Source organism: Rissa tridactyla, chromosome 1 (genome assembly GCF_028500815.1).
Source record: "Rissa tridactyla isolate bRisTri1 chromosome 1, bRisTri1.patW.cur.20221130, whole genome shotgun sequence".
Lineage (NCBI taxonomy): Eukaryota > Metazoa > Chordata > Aves > Charadriiformes > Laridae > Rissa > Rissa tridactyla.
In genome coordinates, this window is record NC_071466.1 from 177,420,334 (window position 1) to 177,441,809 (window position 21,476).

The window sequence follows — 21,476 nt, forward strand, 5'->3', positions numbered from 1 at the left end:
TAATCCTCTAGTGACTCTGCAAGTATGTTATCTGAGAATAATGCAAATTTTCTTATCTTCTTTTCCGAACAGAGCTGGTTTGTATTCCTATAGCATCTACTAGCCCTAATCATAACTCGCAAAGATATGCACAACCACAAAACAAAAGGCTCTGCCTTTTTTGTTGTTCACCTTCAACTCTAAAGCGCTTTATCTTGTTTTCTGAACAGGCAGAAGAGAACACATGAACTTGGGAAGGCACTGTGAGATGGCAGCACTGTCATAAGCTCCCAGGCTCCCTGTGGAAGTTGCTCTTGTCTGTGGCTGAGTTTCTCATGGAGCATACAGCACTTCTGTGCACCATTTCACCCTTCCTTTTGCAAGAGTTGAGTCAGGAAGGAGCAGCTGTAGAGAACTGAGACGAAAGGCTTGCTTCAATATATTATTGCAAATTTTATCCTGTAAGGAAGAAAGGGACTAGAGGAACACTTTGTGGGTCCTGAGAGTCCCATCCCTGGAATTGTTCAAGGCCAGGCTGGATGAAGCTTTGAGCAGCTTGGTCTAGTGGGAGGTGTCCCTGCCTATGGCAGGGGGGTTGGAACTAGATGATCTTTAAGGTCCCTTCCAACCCAAATGATTCTATGATTAATGGCTCTAAGCAGTCTCACCTGAAGCTTCTACTTACATCTATGGGTCCAGCAGCTCTATTTAAACTCAGCCATGGGCCTTCAGTCCTCACCTGAGCTGTGTTAGAAGAGTACTGCTTTCCAGTCTAGTTCTGACTGTACCAAAGCAATCCTTGATCTGGGCCTCAACCTGTGGACTCGCTTCCTGGCTTGGCTTCAGCCTGGTCTCACTGCTATGGCTCTGCCTCAGTGGTTGCTGGGCCTGATCCTAACCATGACTGAGGGATTTTGCTCCTGGCTTTGCCTTGGATCTCTCTCTACATCCTAATACTGCCTTATGATCTGGACTCTTGGCTGAATGTGACCTCTGTCTCTAGGTCTGTCCTGCTCAGGTTCTGTGAGGGTAGGTCCTGGGTGGTGAGGTCCCTGCCCTGACAACTAAGCTATCCACTTTGGCTACCAGCTCACCTTCCCCTTGGGGAACAATCCCGTTCTTGCTGCTCCCTGACAACCTCAAACTCTACCCTTAAGTTACCTGAATCCCTGCTATTTTAAAGGGGGTGGAAATATGCCCTAATTAAAAGCCTATTTTGCAGATAGAACAGAGCTTCTTCCCCCCTTTCATGCAGCAGTTCTCACATCCTTTTCCTGACCCCCACATTAACAGAGGTTGATAGCTGTGGCATTCCTATAGGAAAAATAAATAATTCTTTCCCTGCTACCTGTGGGCCTCCCGTTGTTTTATACCTGGTCACAGATGCACACAATGTTTTCCCTAGTCCATGTATTTGCAGTGATAGTTAAGTATTTCTACCACCTGACAGCCCTACAGTGAGGTCCAAACTCCCACCACTCATCAGTGCTCTGTGTCTTCAAATCTGAAAATGTGATACTTTGTGGTAATTTCCCCCAATTTTCCCTATAAGACGTCATTTAATGCAAAATTTCTGTGGTGTAATTCAGCTTTGTGCAACCTATGAAAACATCAGCATTTATCTGATTCAGTTTAAGCCACGTGAGCAGAGGCCTGAGCTTCTCCATCGACTATGGATGTTTTGGTGTGCTGCCAGCCTCCCCCTTTACCCCAGACCAGAATACAAGGACTCGATAAAGCTTGGAAAGCACTCTCAGGAATGCATAACAGGAGTTTACTGGCGACCTTCAGGAGAAGAAAAAAGCATAGTATGGATTCACCTGGCAAATTCATAAGGGAGCCAGCTCCCAGCTGCCCTCAACTGCCTGGTATCGCATACTGTGTACATCTGAAACTGTGATCCATCCACAGGTGCATCCACTCCACTGTTTACAAGTATCTAAAGGGTGGGTTTAAGGAGGATGGAGCCAGGCTCTTTTCAATGGTTCCCAGCGACAGGACAAGGGGCAATGGGCACAAGCTGGAACATAGGAAGTTCCGTTCAAATACACGGAAAAACTTCTTTACAGTGAGGGTGACAGAGCACTGGAACAGGCTGCCCAGGGAGGTTGTGGAGTCCCCTTCTCTGGAGATTTTCAAGACCCGCCTGGATGCAGCCCTGAGGGATGTGCTTTAGGCAATCCTGCTCTAGCAGGGGAGTTGGACTAGATGATCTCTAGAGGTCCCTTCCAACTCTGAAGATTCCGTGATTCCGTAGCTCCACGTTTTTTCCCGGAGATCTCAAAGTGTGGAAGTGCAAAAGATGGTGTCCTTGAAAATGGCTTTAAAAGAATTGCTCTGTCACAAGGCAAGACACAAACGAGTCGTGAATTGCACGTGTGAGCAGGGCTGCCTCCCAAAGCCAGACTCGGTCCATTCGCTAGATGACGTGCTGCTTTCAGAATTAAAGATCTACAGAATGCCTGTGTGCGTACCTCTTGTCGGGATGAATTATCTTATTCCAGGGCCCTCCTTTGGGGAGAAGTATTGTTTAATTATAGAAAGCTTTGTACAAAGAAACGTCACGGCTAATAACGAAAACAAAAATTGTTCTCTGTACTCTTCAACATTTTATACCTCATTGCTGAGAAGACAAAGCAATCTTCTGCAGTCAGGAATATACACATATCTTTCTACAGAAGTATTAAAATGAAAAAAAGTACTGAGGAAAGAATACTCAGCCTTTTAATCAACTCAGATGATTCAAGGAACAGAATAAGACTGTGAGTGGAACATTAGCCCAAGATAATGGAGTCCTAGTGACACTGCTACATAATTGAGGTACAGCAGATAATTCTATGAAAAATACATTGAGCTAGAAGGCTTATTTTCAGTGTTGGAAACATTAACCCTTTGACAACTTTTCTGTGTCAGTAGTTAGCAGGTCAGTGCTGAAGGTCCCCAATGTTTTCTGAATGTACCAACAGTGCTTCCCTTGAAATAAATGGAATGAAGATGCTCAGCATTTCCGAAAGTTATTCAGCATTTTGCAATATGTTGAAAACAAATGCAATTTGTTTTCAGCGATGTCAACTGGCAGGTGATGAAAACCTGCGGTTCACACTGGTTTTATTCCACATAGGGTAACATACGTAAGCTGCTCACGGTGGTTTTGGATTACCAAGGACGGGTTCAAAACTGCTAGGAGGGGACTCATTTTGAGATGGAAAAAAAAAATAATCCTGTTGGTGTATGTTAATTGGCAGCCATCTCTCTTGCTGATTTATGGCTATTGTTCAGAGCATATTTTATTTCCATTGTTACTACTTTTCGGCTGCCTAAACTATTACTTAAAACCACACTCGATGACTAATACAATGCTGCCGTGCTGCTTATGACTGTACTTTTTCCAGCACTCAGCTCACAGTTTCTACTTGAAGGCACAGTGCCGCTGGAAAGCAAGGGGGTTTCCTTAATAAGAAAGAAGGGCGGCTCCAACCCTGTGAACTCCAGCAGCCCCTTCACAGCAAAGACCCCCCTCACAGTGTCCCCCAAAATGTTTTGGGATTATACTTTTGTCTCTTGTGGAACGACCTCTGGACCCTCGCTCGGCCCCTCAGCCCTGTCACAGACCCAGAGCCCCCACCACACCAGCTTTCTTTTTTTTTTTTTTTCCGGCTCCCTTCCCCGACGGCCGGCCCACTCACCCCCCCACCCCTACACTGAGCCGCCTCCCAGCCCGGGGGGCCGCTGTCGTTCCGCCTCCCCAGGACCTGAGGCACCTTCCCGGAGCCGCCTCAGACCCCCACGGCCGAGGCCGCGCTAACGGCCGCCCGCCGGTGCCACGAGGGGGCGGGGCCGCTGCCAGCCGCCAACTGACGGGGCGGGGGCGCGCCTGCGCGCGCGCCCGGATGAGGGGATCAAGCGGCGACCGGGCGCCGCGCGAGGAGAGGGGGAAGCGCGCCTGAGGGGGCAGGAACGGTTGGTGGTAAAGGCGGAGCTCCGCGGCGGGGAGGGGAGGGGTCCCGGCTGCCGCTTCCCCCCCCCTCCCTCCCGTCCTCGCACCGGCTCCGGCTGGGCCGCCCCGCCGCGCCTCCCGCTGGACCTGGCTGCGGGGAGAGGTGAGAGAGAGCCCGGCGGGAGGGCGGGTGTCACTCGCCCTGCCGGGCCCTACCGCAGCCGCCGCGGCCTTAGCGGGGAGTGATGGGGGGGTCGTGATGCCGCTCGGGTCCCCGCCGCTGGCGGGAAGAGGTGGCGGCGTGGCGTCACGGAGTGTCGCCGTGTGCTGCCTCTCCCCGCCGGCTGCGGGGCTGGCGTGGGGGGGGGTCTCCGCTAGCCCCCATCCCCGGGCTCTCCGGTGGCGGCAGGGCCGTGCGCCGCTTCGGGGGGTGGTTTTGCCGGGCTGCGTGAGGGTGCCGGGCCGGGCTCCGCGGAGGTGCTGAAGCCCGGCTGCATCCCAGCGCGGCAGCCCCGCGACCGAGCGTGGGGCCGCTGAGGCGTTGGCGATCGGCTGGCTTTTGTTAATTGCCTTGGGCCCGCCAGGAGCCACAAGCCACGGCTTGAAAACAGTCGGGTTAAGTACCGCATGCGGTTAAAATTTAGCTTCTTTGATTGCCGGTAACGTCCTTCCCTTGGTGCTGGGGAAGTAATCTGATTGAGCAGTGCCCGGGGAAATGGGACCCAAATCCTGGTTATTGTCGCTAGTCCCTTATTGCTGCCAGCCGCTCCTTGGCATCTTTATTAGCAGGCCTTATAAATGGCTCGCTTCCAAAAGAGTACATTCATGTGTTGTCTAAAGGCATTTTGCTTAACGTACTTGGTGGTAATTCAGATGAGCTTCAGACTTTGGCTTGAAATAATAATCTTCATAAAGTGAATTCTATACAGCATTTCTATAGCATAAATTTTCCAAAAGGAGGAAAGCCATGAAATCCTGTCTGTCACTGAAGATGTTTCTAACATGAGATATTGCTCCTTGTGAACTGCTGTCCAAACAAAACGGAGTTCTCAAGACTGAGGACAGGAAACCTTTTAAAAGTGCTGATTTTCATCTGGAAGTTCTCGATCATTTCAACTTAATCACAGAAATGTAAATCTATTTGATCCGCTAAGTGTTACACAGCTGAGCACCTGCTAATGCTTTTTTAATAAAAACCTAATTTGCAGAGTTTTGAAAATATAGTAGTTGATACTGACTTGTTAGTGCACGGCAAATGTTATGAGCAGTTGAAGTGTGTATGGAGGTGTTGCACCCCACTTGTCTTTATCAGGTCTGCTCTCCTGATACTCTAACTCCTGAGTTTAGAGTTGATAAGGATGGCCTTAAATGAAGGTGGGGGGGAAAGGAGAAGAGCATGATTTCACTTATTGGCTGTCAAGTAGCTGTAGAAGGGACTGGTAAAATTCTGTGTGCTGTTTTGCTTTAGAGTTCCCTGCAAACTTCTGAGGATGTTTGTTGTTTTTAGCCATGCACTAGTTTTTCATCAAAGCCCCTGAGCTTTGAAGTAGTTTGTTTTGTGTGTATATATGACTTTCTAAAACTTTGTTGTAGAGCCCTCCTTTCCTGGTGGTAATTTAATGCAGTCTGCTTCAAAATTGAAACTAGTTGCAAAAAGAGAGAAGTGTGGTTATGGTCACTTGTGGGCCCTTTGGCTCAATTATTTTTCTGTTGTGCAGTTATGAAGATGCTGTAAGTAAAGTGAATTTGTTGAGACTGTTATAACTTAGATCTAGCAATGAACAGATCCTTTTTTGTTTGTTTGTTTTCTACTTTAATCATGGGGCAGGGAAAGAGCTCCTTTTAAACATGCTATTATGTAAAATTAGTTAAAACCTGACTTTTCAGAAAAGGGCTGTCCAGCTCATATTTTTTTGCCCGAAAATGTCGACTTCTGGGGTACTTCCAAGTAGTTTTTATAAATGCGTGTTAAAGCTTGTTAACTTTTACAACAATGCAGGAAAAAATGTTGGACTTGTACACTTCTTACAGGGAACTGAATCAGGACAGAAAGTCAAATTGATGTGCTCCTGTTCTTTCATTAGCACCTACTGTTTTATCTCAGGGTTTTACTCCAAAGGGAAATAAAATGATGAAATTAATAGAAAGTAATTTTGGGGGAAAAGAAATTTGTTGAAGATAAATCTTTTTTAGATTTGCCTTTTTTTAAAAAAAAAAATTCTGTTGAAGTCATCAAGAGGGTCTTAGGTGATGCAATACTTAGCCTTTTTCTTTTGTCTGCTCTTAGGCTTTCAAATGTTTGTGCCATTACCTAGTACAAGAAAGTATGCATGTTTTGTATTCTGTGAAGTTGTGTTCCAGCCCACTCTCAGTCCAGCTCGTTGCATAGAGCACTCAACCAAAACTTAATAAACAGTGTCAAGTCAGTTATTAGGCTTTCATCTCTTCACTGACTACTGTTTTACCACCTGCCCCCTCACTGCCTTTCCCACAACTTCTGTTTCCTGAAGCCTTCAGGGGAGATTTCTAAGGGGTTTTTCTACCTTCTCCCTCCCCATGCTGTGAAATTTATGTCACTCTAGGCTGTTTGTCAAATATCTGTTAGTCTCTTGGGCTTCTCTTTCGGAACAGAAAATAAACTTGTTGCAGAAATTGCGTGCCATCATATAGTTAAAACTTGCCAATGGGCCAAGCAGTGTGGGGTGGGTTTTTGTGTTTGTTTGTTTTTTTAATGAACCTACATTGAACTCTGGGTTACTCAAATTTATGATTAAATGCAGAAAAACAACTTATAGTGTTCAACAAACCAGAGAATCATGAAGGAAGACCAAAAAAGACTTTCAGTGCAGAAAACAGTGACAGCTGTTTTCTGGGAAACAGGATTATCTTACTACCTAGAAGTGTGGGTTCTTCAATATGTACAGTATGATAGAAGTAATACCAACATAGAAGTTGATGGTCCTATTCCCAAAATTATGATGTGGAAATCCTGGTCAGATAAATTGTGTTTCATAATACAGTATGCTGTTAATGAAGAACTTGCTTCTACTGTGGAGGTACTGTTCAGGAGGAAGGGAGCAGTAGCTCAAAGCTTTTTGAGGCAGGTATTTATGCAGTCCCTGTTTTTACAGGAAATGAAACAGCATAGTTCTTCACCTAGGTTGTTTTGGTGAATTGGTGAGGAAGTAAAAAATACTACTTCTAAATGCCAAAAAATTCTTTACCAAAGGACTACTTTTTTTTTTCTTCCCCCCTCCCATTCTGATGTGATCATAATGATGTTGAATTAATAAAGCTTTTCTTTTTAGTTAGCCTTTTATTATAACAGGTAGTTGATGGTAATATAGTTCAGAAATACATTACTTTTAAGGTATAAGAGGCCATGGGCAGAGTTCTGGTGTTTTATTTTGTTTGGGTTTTTTGTTTGTTTGTGTTTTTTTTAAAAACCAACCAACCAAATAAAAAAACCTCGCAAGAACAACAAAAGTTTTTTCCAAAGGCTTTTATTAATTTTAGAGAACTGTTTCTGGATTTTGCTTGAGTTATTTTATTTTTTCTGTTGCCTTGCGTTTTGGGCAGAGTTGATAACTTCTCTGTTTAACCTCAGCGTGTCAATGGTTTCCTTCCTTCCCTCTGCAACTTACAGCTTGTCCACTAACACAGCATGGAGAGTCGTGCTGACCTTACAGCTAGGAGCAACGTAAAAGGCTTTGTAAGCCCCTTGCTTCTGCTGAAAACATATTAAATATTGAGACTAGTGTGACTTTCACAAGTTTTCTGGATGTTGAAAGGTCTAATTGTAACCAGAAGGTAGAAAAAAAAAATTAGTTATTCTGAAAAATGAACATTCACTATCATGATATTGGGAATTAGTAGAGGAAATCTATTGTTGCTGCTTTGTGGACTTAGTTTGGTCCTGGACTTGAAGAATATGCATAATTTTGGGGATGTTAATTTATAAATTAACTTCTGATCAAAGAGGTGGTTTCTCTGCCTAAGAAACTCCATCAATTTATACACAAGCTCTGTGCTTGTGTATAAAGCAGCTCTGTGTAGCTTTATCTTAAAACAAACACTTGGCCAGCTTTTGGGAACAGCAAGTTGCATGCTTTTCTGGTAATTTATCTCAATTAATTAATTTTTGTAATTTCATACCAAGAGAATTGGTGGACCTTGATGTTTTGAGGACTGACATTGACTTTTAAAAGGAGGGCGTATGTGCAGTGTTGAACCCCATAAACTAAGTGAGTCATGTTTAGGAAACAGTGCTTGTAATAGGGCACTGATTAGCAGCAGATACGTTAGTGAGAAGTGTTTTATTCAGAGTAAGTGGTTCTGGATGGTACACACTTGCAATCCGGTGCGGTATTTTGCTGTGTTTGTTATAAAACAATGTTTTATTCCATCTGTACTCCACAACAAGAAAATCTGTTGCAGATGTAACGTATATAGTAGCATAAGAAGCCTCTTGAGAGCAGCTAAAAGTGTTTGACAGATGGTAAGAGGCATTTGGGAAGTGAGATTTTCGTTTTGAGGAAGTAGCTTGGACTTCTGGTGTTAGGAGAGGAATAAATAAACCTCATTTTCTTCACACTCTTAATTGTGGATGTGAGATTTTATCTCAGCTTGTTCCCTCAGCACAGGGTGCAGCACTGATCCTTCATCCATTAAAAATGCTACATCTGTCTCTTTGGAATTTCTTACAGTTCCAGTGACTTTGACACAATATGGGAGTGTGTGTATCTCATCTTCCTCTTTTTCTCATTCAACCATTTGTTCATCCATTTTATAGCGTTCCCGTTGCATCTAAGCTTGGGCTAGTTCATATGCTATCTATACGTTTGTACATTTTCCAGTGCAATAATCCTGTCAGAGTGTTTGTGTTGTAGTACTGCAGAAACTGTTAATATGACTATTCAGTTGAGATAAGGGGAAACCAGCTTGTTTCTTCCAGAGTTATCTTTTGCTTGCCTGCAAACCAAAGCCATAGTATTTTGAAGGCTATTTTAAAGACTAGCAGGTTGGTTTTTAAAAGGCTTGGACTTGGGAGTGCAGCTACGTTACTGGTCATTGAAACGTGAAAAAAATATTTTTACTGAATTTTGTGTTGCACAACTTGGGGAAGCATGCAGATTGCAGGTGACTTGTTTTGATTGACGGTTTTAGCTGTTTAGGGAATTGTGCCTCAGCAGAAAATAGTTTGGTTTTAATATTCATGTGTTTAAAGCTGATAGTAAGTGGGTGGTCCAGTAAACTGAGTTGAGTATTTGGCTGTGTCTTGGGCTTTACTTATCTTAGGAATGCTTTATCTATCGTAGGAAAATCTTTAATAAATTAAAAGATATTTTTCACTTCTCCTTTCCCCTTCAAAGTAATAAATAACATCTGTAAATGATTTACTTGACTCTTCAAAGGGTAGAAGCATCATTCCAAACCTGTGTTTGTCTTATGTATGGTAGGTCTTTTTTTAAGTATCTACAGAGGGCCTTGTTTCAGTAGTTGACGCATTTTTTTCCCTTGAAAAGCTGTTCTTTAGATGTTGTATTTCTTATAGATCATTTGTAAAGTTAAGAGCAGCAGCTTATAACTAGATAATGCTACTTAGCAAGGGTGTTATATTGTTGATAGGAGATTTGTCTGGTAAATTATAGGTTCAGTTGGTATCTGGTTCATGAATTATAAAAGATTCCTGGCCACATGCTGAAGGAGAAATGTAACATTTTAAGATTCATGAAGCACTTATTGCCAGCAATGCAGCAAAGTTCCTTTGCCTGAGACTTTATGTGGATTTTTTTTTCTAACTACTGTTAAGATGTCATAAAAAGGATGCTTTTACAGGCAAAGTGAGTACTTTTCTAGGTAAAATGTGGGCAATGTTTGCTTCAGTATTGCATTGACTGATCTCGGTTTTTAGTTAATATATTCAGATTTTGTGGTTTTGCAGTCTTTGCAAGTTTTTTAAAAAAAAGCATGATGATGCTGTAAATCTGTGATTAGATACTTCTCAAGTGGCACTGAATTAAAAAACATGTTTACTTGAGAACTTAGCTTCCCTTGTCTAGTTAAAGTATAGTGGGAAAGATCATTCAGTGTGAGGTTACACGGTGATGGATATAAGCCCTTTTCAGTACAAAATAAAATATTTTTTTCTTTATTCTTGCACATTAAATTCTGATGTAAATACCTGCTTAAGAGCCACTGTGTTTTCTTTGAAACAGGCCATAGCATGAGAGGTCCTCCATGGTCTGTTTCTGCAGGTGATAGCAATACTGTAGAGTAGATGGCTGGAGTTAGGGGAAAAATGCTCTTTCAGTTATGCAAAGCTTTTGGAATAAATCTGCTCAAGTTTGTCAGCCCCTACACAGGTTACTCCTTACAGACTCATCTTGGAGGTGGCTGCCCGAGGGACCTGCTGCGACATGCTCCTCTCTGCGTGGGGACGTGTGGTGGAAAGGAGCAGGGTAGGAGTCTTGTTCCTCATGTGGTGGGATGCTGGTGCTGCTGAGAGGAGAAGGAGGAGGTGGAGGCAGTTTGCTCACAATGAAGGGTTTTAGTGCAACTTGTGAACCTTCTCGCTGTATAAAGCAAATACTGTTCTTGAACACAGAAGGGATAGCTAAGATATTGTTTAGACATTAAACCAGTGAGTCTGCATAAACTGCAGTTTGTTGTTTTGCAACTGCGGCAGTTGAATCCTGCAGCACCATACTGTACCAGGAGAGTGGGTTTACCATTGTTCTTCACTGGAGAACTGGTCTAAGAGAGAGACTACAGCCTGAAAACAAATATTTAACATGGCTCTGGAAGATCACCAGTCTCCTTCCTTGCATGACTTTACATTTGTCCGATAAGAACTCCATTATAAGGCTTTTAATGTAAGCAGTTTCTTTTGCATAACTGAGAGCTCTCGTGATGTTTCTTTCAGTATTTTTTCCAGTGGAAAGCAATAACAAGAACAAGTTTATTTGTGTCTCTGAACTGAGCTAATTTAGATATCCATTTAGAGTAATGCAATCAACTGCATAATGCATGGAAAATATTTTGGTTGAAACAAATGTATTATGACTTAATGCATATAATGCAGTGTAGGTTACTTGGGCCTGACTCTGAGTGTGAGCCGTTTAACTATTTCTTCTCCCTCATACCCACCCTTACGTGTAGCATGAAAATAAAGCAGCTCTTTTGCTTGATGGATTCATTTATTTGTCCTTTATTATACAGTTTACTGCTGGTATATCTCCCACCTGGTAGACAGGCACAGATAATCTTTGTGCTTCTTGTGTAGGAAGATGACAGTAGTGCTGACTCCTTGTCTGCATTGCCACCTGCACCCCTGCTGCTGAATGTGAAGCTGCGTTTATGTGTGTGCTTTACTGAATGCCACCTCCCTAGAGTTACAACTGGGAGGTAATGAAATGCAATTGCTAGGAGTGGTGCTGGGTGGAGTACCAGGGAAGCTTTGTTTCAGGGCTTTGGTCATTTCAAGGTGAAGAGAGCCTGTGAAGTCAACCAAGCACTTTAGAAAGCAGACCCCTTTTCTCTTAAAACGGCAGATGTGTAATTTAATGTTTTTGGAAGGAGTCACCTGCTCTCTGCTCTAATTTGACTAGTGCTAGTGTTACCCTGTTTTTTCACTAGTCCTGGAAACTGCTGCGCTGTGCTTTTTGAGGGACTGTTGAACACTCAAGATTACTGGTGGGTTTTTTTGGTTGTGGGGGTTTTTTGTTTTGGTTTGGTTTTTTTTTTTTGTTACAATCTAGAAGACTGAATAACTTTTAAGTATTTAAAGTACATATTCTTCTTTTAAACATGCTGATCGTCTTATTACATAGTCTGTGTATAAACACAGAATACAGTATCCACTGGCATTAGGATGATGCATATAGGATGGTAACTCAGGGAAACTAACTTTTTCTATTATACTCGTCCTAGAAATATGGAGGTGGTCCTGAGTTGAACTGTTAACATGATGAAAATGACAAGAATTGAAGAAAGGTGGCACAGCTGTTACTCCTTTTAGCAAACAGTCTTTGAGTGATTACTAGTATGTTTAATCCAAGTCTGGAGGAAACAAAGTTTGCGTAGAACCTGAAGTAGAGTTAAAAAAAAAAAAGCTTTAAAATGACTTGTCGAAGACCTCAAATAATAGCTAGTGTGATTGGGAGGAAAAACTACAGAGGAAAAGTTCTGTAGAAGTCAACCAGAAACAGGCATTAACTCGGTGTGAATTCATTGTTCCTAATAGCTCCATCTTTTTCCATACGACATTGTCACGTAGAGGTACCATGCATCAGCTAAACTTTGTTAGCAGTCTTTGCACAGTAAATGTGGGCCAAATCATACAATCGTTTACATTGGAAAATACCTTTAAGATCATAATTTGGCTTTGACTAGTCTCTGTGGACTTGTTACATTCACTGTCCAGCCAACATACATTTATTCTGAGTACACCATAGCAGGTTTTATGTAATTTTGGATAACATGTTAAATTTTGCTAATATGAGCTGTACAGTTGAGTAACTGGTTATGCTGTAGCAGAAGTTAATGCAGAAGTGCTCTCTTTCCTTAATGCGCCTTCTTAATGCTTTCTTCCCCTTTTGCGAGGGGAAGAGAGAGGTCTGTGTGTCAGAAGTCGTCATTTAGGTCTCATATCGGGGAGCCAAGATCCAAGGTCTACAAGAATACATTTCAGGATCAATAATAGTTTAGACTTGCATGATTTCCAGCTCTCCAGACACCAGACCATGAGTAATTATTGGAGTAAGATATGTGCTTCTCTGCTATTTCCATTTCTCTTGGGGAGAACTTATAATGCTCTGTGCTTCTTTGTGGTATTGCCTTCTGTTTTTCCCCACTGATCATCCTCCTCCTTTCTGATTCAAGCAATGTCATGGAAGTTATGGTAGTGTTAGATGAGGGGATCAGAAGGAGGATTGAGGAAAGCTGTTAAATTCTTACCTGGAGTAGCAGGTAGGGTTAATTTAATGTGACTGAACATCTGTCCATGCTTTGTGCAGCTGACATCTAGCATTTGATGTGGATTTAATGTGCATATCACTAATGGAGGAGTATCTCTTGAGAGTGGAGATGACTTGCATCACTTTCCTAACCTAATGGCATCTTCTCTGCCAATGTTGAGGTCGTCTTTTTGCTTCTCTTCCATCTGTTCTTCTGCATAATTAGGATGATGAGGGCCTTCTGCTTGTTAGTTTTATTGAGAAAAAAACATCTGGGATTACTGTTTTCTTATAATGTATGACCTGTCTGCTTTCTCCTGCAATTCCAGCTATGCTACCTGTTCAATTTCAGTGGTCACTTACCACCTTTCTCATGCCTTGGTTTCACTGATAATGGTTAAAGTGCTGCAAGGAATTTTCTGTCTCACTTCTTGTAACTCTAGGCACCATCTGACTAATCATGGCTTTAGCTGTTTTCAGAAGATTATCGTTTTAGAAGAGGGCATGATCATAACCTTGTATTCCCTCCAGATAGCTTAGACACTGCAGAGAACTGCAAGCTGGGGGAGGGGATTGGGCTTTTTGGGTTTTTTTGAAGTGATATGCTTGCCAGTGGTACGTACTGTCTGTATATGATGCAGACAGTGCCTGTGTAGTATCTGCTTTACTTCAAGGACTTGCTTAACCTGTCAAACATAATTTGCATGTGTGCATGTATGTATTTGTGTATATAAAAGAAAAGTACTAGTAACACATCAGAAGCAGGTAACCTCCTGCAAACTGCTATCTGGCAATCCTCAGTGTAGGGCTCTCAGTTAGGTCTTCAGGCTAAGGCAACAGTAGGGGTAGCTGTGACCTGAAGTCCTTGGTGTTATTTGCAGTCTTCTTTAGAAAAAGAAGCTTTCTGTGTGAATAAGCAAAGCAACTTTGATTAATCTGTATGATGCAAATTGTAGACTTTAAAGGTACCACTTTGCTTTGATTAGTGACTTTTTAAAAAAGAAGTTCTAAATTGAATCTGCACAATAAATGAGAAGTTGCAATTCTAAGCTAATAATTGTAGCATCAAAATTGAGACTAAGGATTTTGTTAGGCTGTCCATTATGACCTGTTGGAGGCTGAAAGATTCCTGTAACAGTACGTATTTGCTGTACTGAAATTACAATTTTGTTATGTTTCTTTTGTGATCAAATGAAAATCTCATCATTAATTAAAATGTGATCTTTGTGACTGTAGAGACAATAAGCTAACATTTGAATCTTGTTTTGTACACAGAATTAAAGACCCCACACTAACGTACCTGTATAGACTTACTGATTGCTGTTTTTGAAAACAGTACCTTGATTCTAGCTTGTCAATAGAATTGTAGTTACACTTAATTGTCACTAACCTGTGCTGCCTTGAAAAAAGACTGGATAAACCTCAGTTCAAACAACTACATTAAAATACCAGGGATAGAAAATCACCCGGGAAAAGCATGGGCTTAAGGCTCGTGATTTTTACAAGCAAAAAGAATTCTCCTCTACACAAATGCCAATTCTATCTATTTGAATAATGCACAAAATTACTGAGTTTAAGGAGAGATTTTAGGACTGGTCTTTGAAATCGTGAACAAGAATGAATGTTCTCCCTTGATGAAAAAAGTTCGTTCTTTAAAAATGAAAGCCTGCTGAGTCAAAGAAGCACTGAATAGAAAGCTTATACATGCTAATAAAGGTAGAAAACAGAATGGAGAGCCATGAGCTGCCCTATAAAATGAGGGAAAAACTGGTGGAAAATAAACTTGAGAGAGTATACAGATGGGTCTGTACCACGTCAGCTACTTGAATTAAATATTAACTATACATGCTTACTGTCAGTGCTTTAAAGAACAGTGCTCGATATTCCTCTCTGTGCGTTAACATGAAGATTTTTTTAAGCTTAATAATCATTTCCTTTCAGTGTCATAAGCTATGTTTCATTCTCAGCTTGGAACAGGAAAACATGCTTACTTTTTATGTAAACTAAGAACTGGTGTGAGGAAATACGGCCTGTGGTGTGAGAGGGTTTTGGTTTGGGTGGTTTTGCTTTGTGTTTTTTTTTTTTTTTAAATTTGCAGAAGACCTCTGTTCTGGTTGCTGTCAGATCACAGGTTACAAATTGTACTACTTTGGTTTTCACAGGTATGTTCTTGTTGAATTAAAACAAGCATTAGTACTTTTTTCCCTTTTGGGCATATAAACAATATTTGTCTTCAGTGATCTTTAAAAAGTTGTCTTTGTATATCTTATTGTTGATTTCTACTTTCTTCCAAGACAGCTTGATTTATATTAGAAAGAAGATTAAAGATCTGGTAGGTGGCCATTATTTTCAAGCATGATAAGTCAATGAATGTATGTTGTAGTATTGAGTATAAATATTTATTTTTTGTTAATAAAAAGTGACCAGAACACAATTTTTATGCATAATTTTTTACTATGTATTTTATTATCAAATGATATTTGATCCTTCTTTATGAAACGAAGAAAACGTTGATTTTTTTGCTTATCTTAAGCCATTTTCCTCTGTGACTGACAGATTGTTTTTGTAAATACAACCTACTTACGAATGGGACTTATGTTATCTTTTAATGTAAATATACGGACATAACCTCTGTTTTATTAATTGCCATATAAGCAGCACAGATGGAATCAGGGAATGAATAGAATAAGGCAAAAGTCAGCATTCAGCTGTACTGTTTCAGTTGCTCTGTTCTATGAATGCATCCAAGTATCACCTGTAGTCTTTCATTTGAAAAGAAAAACATCCTTACAAAGAAAAACATCTTTACATCCTATATAGATTAAATATTTGGCGATAGGAAGCTCAGAAAAATATATTGCAGGTGGTTACACTACTTACCTTCCTGCATTTTAGTTGGGCTTTTTCCCCTTATGTGGATTTATTTCTGAACTCTGTTCCTTAATTTTTCTGTATAATAAGAGGAAGGAGGGCTTCACAATTTATTACAGGTACAAGAATTCATTATGCCTCTGAAATTCTTACTAGCATGACAGTTCTCATGCTGTGAACAGTTAAAAGTCCTATCTTTTTGTCTAATGTATTTGTTCTTCTTCAGCAGAACTTGCAACGATACCTTATGCATCAAGTTATTGAAGATCCAGCAGAAAAATTACACTACTGCAGGGCTTAGTCTGCTTTTGGAAAAAGAGACCAGTAACTCTTCTGTAACACGGTGGTCATTTGGTATTGCTGAGTAGCAACAGGAGGCTCAGGCCTCTCAAACCTTTGACTCTTTTGGGTTTTGTTTTTAAACTTTGGGAAGCTAAGCCTTGTTGCATCTTGAATAGTGTAATGGGTACCTTGATTGTGTATTGTTCATCTCTTAAGTAAATAGTGTAATGGGTAACTTGATTGTGTATGGACTAAAGACAATGAGTTTTTAATTTTTTTAAAAGTTCTGAATACTGAGTATTGTCTGGCAGTTGACCTTTTGTGAATTCAGTAAGTTCAAAAGTGTTTGTGCTGGCAGGCACAGTAGAGGAAAGGGAAACTAGAGTGACAGAGACCCAATGTTACTCTCAATGTATATTGTCCAGAAGTGATAGCTGAAATGTATCTGAGATATCGCACATAAGTCTGGACTGTTATTCATTGAGGCATTTTTGTAGATGTTTTTGTGCATTTACAAAAATGCTTGCATTTCCAGTGTTAAGAATCAATTTCATTTTATCAGTTCGGTGTGTTCTTTTTGGTTTTGTTTGGGTTTTTTTTACTGTTAGTTTCTTGTAGGTGATTAAAACATAAACTGCTTGCTTAGCGGATATTTCTATCTTAAAAATGCAGACTTAAGAAGCTTGGGTTGTCCTTCTTGCAGGATGAGTAGCATCTGTTGTGGTTCATACAGCTTTAAGGTGTTGGGGGAAGTGTTGAAGAAGCAAGCTCTTGCCTTGTAGAATGATTTTCTGAATATAGCTTAGTCCCTTGATAGAGATGATGGTTGAGTTTGAGCGTCTGTGAATTCTTGGATGAAGGGAAAGAGGAGAGGTGTGGGGTTTTTTAGTGGTTCAGGGTTGCTTTTTTTTGTTGTGTGTTTGTTTTGTTTGGTTTTTTTGTGAGGGAGCAGCTGGTGTTTTCATGACTTGTAACTTGCTATAGCTGACCTTCTGCAGCCTGCACTGTGTGTTCTGCAGCAGGGCAGCCTGTACAGCGGAAATTCGACAACAGCAAAAAGTAATTGCTGAACAAGTTTGATGTCTGTGAAAATTCAGAAGAACTGAGTGAAGGAAAGCGTGTGTATGTTATCGGGGGTTTAACTTGCAATCTGAAAGCCCTCACTGAATCCTTCCTCCCTTCTCTGTTGTCAAGGGTCTCAAGACTTGAGTCTTGGAGGAGGAGAGATGGTGGGGCTTTTCTGTTACCACTTAAGGGTGTAGTAGATAGAGTTTTCCAACTTTGAGCATCTGCCCTCTTCTTGTGACACAACGTTGCTGTTCCCATCCATACTAAATGAAAGCCTGCTTTATCTCTGGTGAGTTTATTCTCCGTCCTGTTACAGGATCATGTTTGCCTGACATTCTGTTTTTTAAAAAATAGATTTTTTTTTCCATATTTTTCCTGTTGTAGCCACCATTTAGATGATTTCTCTGTGTCACTATTTGTTATACTTGTCTGACACTTCTAAATGCCTTTTCTCCGTCCCAGCTTTATTCTCAGGTTTCTGCTTTGATCATAGAATCATAGGGTTGGAAGGGACCTCTGGAGATCATCTAGTCCAACCCCCCTGCCAGAGCAGGGTCACCTAGAGCAGGTTACACAGGAACACGTCCAGGTGGGTTTTGAATGTCTCCAGAGTTGGAGACTCCACCACCTCTCCGGGCAGCCTGTTCCAGTGCTCTGCCACCCTCAGGGTAAAGAAGTTCCTCCTCATGTTTAGGTGGAACTTCCTATGCTCAAGTTTGTGCCCATTGCCTCTTGTCCTGTCCCCGGGCACCACTGAAAAGAGCCTGGCCCCATCCTCCTGACACCCACCCTTTAAGTATTTATAAGTGTTGATAAGGTCACCCCTCAGCCGTCTTTTTTCCAGACTGAAGAGACCCAAATCCCTCAGCCTTTCCTCATAAGAGAGGTGTTCCAGTCCCCTAATCATCTTTGTAGCTCTCTGCTGCACCCTTCCCAGCAGTTCCCTGTCCCTCTTGAACCTGGGAGCCCAGAACTGGACACAGTACTCCAGGTGCGGCCTCACCAAGGCAGAGTAGAGGGGGAGGATGACCTCCCTCGACCTACTGGCCACACTCTTCTTGATGCACCGCAGGATGCCATTGGCCTTCTTGGCCACAAGGGCACATTGCTGGCTCATGGTCATCCTGTTGTCCACCAGGACTCCCAGGTGTCTTTCAGCTGAGCTGCTCTCCAGCAGGTCAGCCCCCAACCTGTACTAGTGCATGGGGTCATTCCTCCCCAGGTGCAGCACCCTACACTTGCCCTTGTTGAACTTCATAAGGTTTCTCTCTGCCCAGATCTCCAACCTGTCCAGGTCTCTCTGTATGGTGGCACAGCCTTCCGGTGTGTCAGCCACCCCACCCAGCTTGGTGTCATCAGCAAACTTGCTGAGGGTGCACTCTATCCCCTCATCCAGGTCATTGATGAATATATTGAACAGGACTGGACCCAGTACTGACCCCTGGGGAACACCACTCGTCACTGGTCTCCAACTAGACTCTGTGCCCCTAATCACAACCCTCTGAGCTCTATCTTTCAACCAGTTTTCTATCCACCCCACTGTCCATTCATCTAACCCACACTTCCTAAGCTTCCCTATGAGGATGCTGTGGGAGACCGTGTCAAACGCCTTGCTTAAGTCAAGGTAGACCACATCTACCGCCCTCCCCTCATCTATCCATCTAGTCATGCCATCGTAGAAGGCTATCAGATTAGTCAGACATGATTCCCCCTTGGTGAATCCATGCTGAGTACTTCTGATAGCTTTCCTTTCCTCCACGTGCCTTGAGATGACACCCAGAACGAGCTGTTCCATCATCTTTCCAGGGATGGAGGTGAGGCTGACCGGCCTGTAGTTCCCCGGCTCTTCCTTTTTGCCTTTCTTGAAGACTGGAGTGACGTTGGCTTTCCTCCAGTCCCCAGGCACCTCGCCTGTTCTCCAGGACCTTTCAAAGATGTTGGAGAGCGGCCCAGCAATGACTTCTGCCAGCTCCCTCAGCACTCTCGGGTGCATCCCATCAGGGCCCATGGACATGATAACCATGTTGTTTAGCGTCACACACAATTACCTTGTCTTCCTGTCTTCCTCCGTGTCCATAATCTTAAGCCGCATGCACCTCTTTTCTTCTTTCATTTAAGCACATAGTGGTGTATTTGTTTTTCTTCTTGGCTGCTGTCCTACCTGCCTTAGCAACTCAGAAACCTAGTAGCATGCTTCCCTCTTCCTGTGCTTTTCCTTACTTTCTCTGGAGAAAAATAACAGGTGTTCACTGATTTGAGCTTGACAATATATGTGCATATTTTGCTGTTGTGAAATTTTAAATGTCTCTGCTTGAATCCTTTGCATAGCAATCTTTGCTACTTAAATTGCAAATATAATGCTATTGTAACACTGTGTGAGAAGCGGCAGTGGAGGTGCTTGTGTCAGCAAGTGTCTTCTCCCTCCCCAAACAAATTACTACAAGCATAAGCTGTGCAGGCAAAAATAGTAACACTCCACTCCTCCCAGTAGTGTGTCCAAGGAGGTTGTTATCAGCATAAACTTATTTGCTAGGACCAACATTTGTAGGAGCCCTACTGCTGATACTCTGGTGGAATGCAGTGATACCAGTCCACTCTCCATTGCGAACGTAACAAAGTTCAAGGCTGCAGACTTAACGAAGGTGCCATGTTATTGTGTCTTAGCTTGTACTCCTCCTTTGTCACCGTTTCTGATGTCTCATGCCTCTTGGAGTTCCCAGCAGGTGTTTTACTGAGTAGTGATGATAGTAATTATGGTCTTTGATGAACTCTGATTTGTGAGCATTACAATGGGAAGCTCTCATGCTTGATGTCCAGGGAGAACCTGTTTGAGCTAGCATTTGTGTACTTCGCTTGAGATGCATAATGAGGCTGACAGCTAGGAGAAAATTTTAAGCTGGGGGGACATTGAAATTGGTGTTGAGGTCATTCCTAGAACTACTAACTTGCTAGTGATTGAGCAGTTTTTCTACCCATTATGAAATAAATATGAACCTACTGTGATGGGAGCATGGGATTTTCAGAGTCCAGAGGATCCAGATGTACCTTCCTACATTAGAACAGCACTTTCTAGTCAGGAATTTGAGGTTATAACAGAAAACTTATTTTGGTTTTGGTCAGTTGAAGTAAAATGTCTAAGTGTGCTCAGATCCCCTACACAGGAACAGTTTATTGTGGGTCTCTGTTTTTAGGATGTTATCTCACCTACAGTAACTTAAACTTTTTCTTTAATTGGCGTTATGGTGCGTGTCTTTAGTTGGATGAGAAGGGACCTGACCTATATTTTGTTTTTCAAATTAATGCAGGTTGCATACTTTCTTAATGTGGATGGTATGTTCTGCAAATGCTTAAACTGAAGATTCTTGCAGCAACTTTACAGTATATTTTCTGTATTGCATTACTTAGCTCCAGGTTAAGGTAGAGAGCTAAGCAGTGTAAAATGCTGCCATCTACAGCACAGCTATGTGCAATAGCTGTCAAGGGTATCGAGAGCGATCAAGGGAGCTCCTTATAGGAGTGTGAGCTTGAAATGTGTCTTAACTTGACATGAAGATGATTCTGACTTTTAGCCGGCTCATAAAGGGTCTATTTTCAAAATGAATAGCTAATTCAAGCTTGTCGAAGTAGCTGAACAGATGTTTGTTAAACAGGTACATTGTGAATATTTTAAAGGAAATTTTAAGAATGAAAAAAATAAGTAATAATGCCACACTGAACACCAGTAGTGAATGAAAGAAGTTATACAAAAGTATAACAGATCACTGGAAACAGAACTCTGCTATTAAAATTGAGTAGTAACTATAAAATGGTGATAATCAACTCTGATTCACTAGAGAATCAGAAATCCCTTTACCTACTTTTCTTTCTGTTGAAAAAGAAAAGTTGTGTTTCTACCTAGTGTTTTAATTGGAAAAAAACCCATAAGTTTATTTGCTCTGACACTAAATGTTGATTAATGTTGATAATTAATCAACTAGTTGATAATTAATCAGCTAATAATGTTGATTAATGTGGAGGAATAGATGCAACAAGAAAGTATAAAGAGACCCAGATTTTTCTTCTGTTGTCATGATGCAGCAGCCTCCTACACAGAATAGCATGGGAAAATCGTAATGTTATTGAAAGAGCAGAGTTTCAAACCTGGCTTAAAATCTTGTAGTATAATATGAGTTTCAAGCTCAAATGGGAAAGTGTAGAAACCAGGAATGACAGTAATTTACTCTTAAGCACACCTACAGAGTGCTTTTGGTCTGCACCTGTGACAGTATTTGTCATGTAAAATATGTCTTGTTCAGAGTCTGGATACTCTGACAGGCTCTTGTAAGCAGCTGGACATTGGTCTGCTTTAATCTTTTGTTCCCCTCATTATTTAGAGGGTTGAC

The 21,476-nt window shown here is 41.8% G+C and overlaps 1 protein-coding gene across 5 annotated transcripts in view; it reads left to right on the forward strand.

Moving 5' to 3' along the window:
* The first annotated feature begins 3,876 nt into the window (after positions 1–3,876).
* OSBPL8 (oxysterol binding protein like 8) overlaps positions 3,877–21,476 on the forward strand; it is a 100,314-nt gene continuing 82,714 nt past the window's right edge. For 3 of the 5 annotated variants that reach the window (XM_054187951.1, XM_054187953.1, XM_054187957.1), the window contains exon 1: positions 3,878–4,079. The gene's annotated coding sequence lies outside the window, so the exon portion shown is untranslated. Of the gene's footprint in view, positions 4,080–21,476 lie in introns of all 5 variants that reach the window. The other 2 variants (XM_054187955.1, XM_054187954.1) reach the window with 1 other exon arrangement.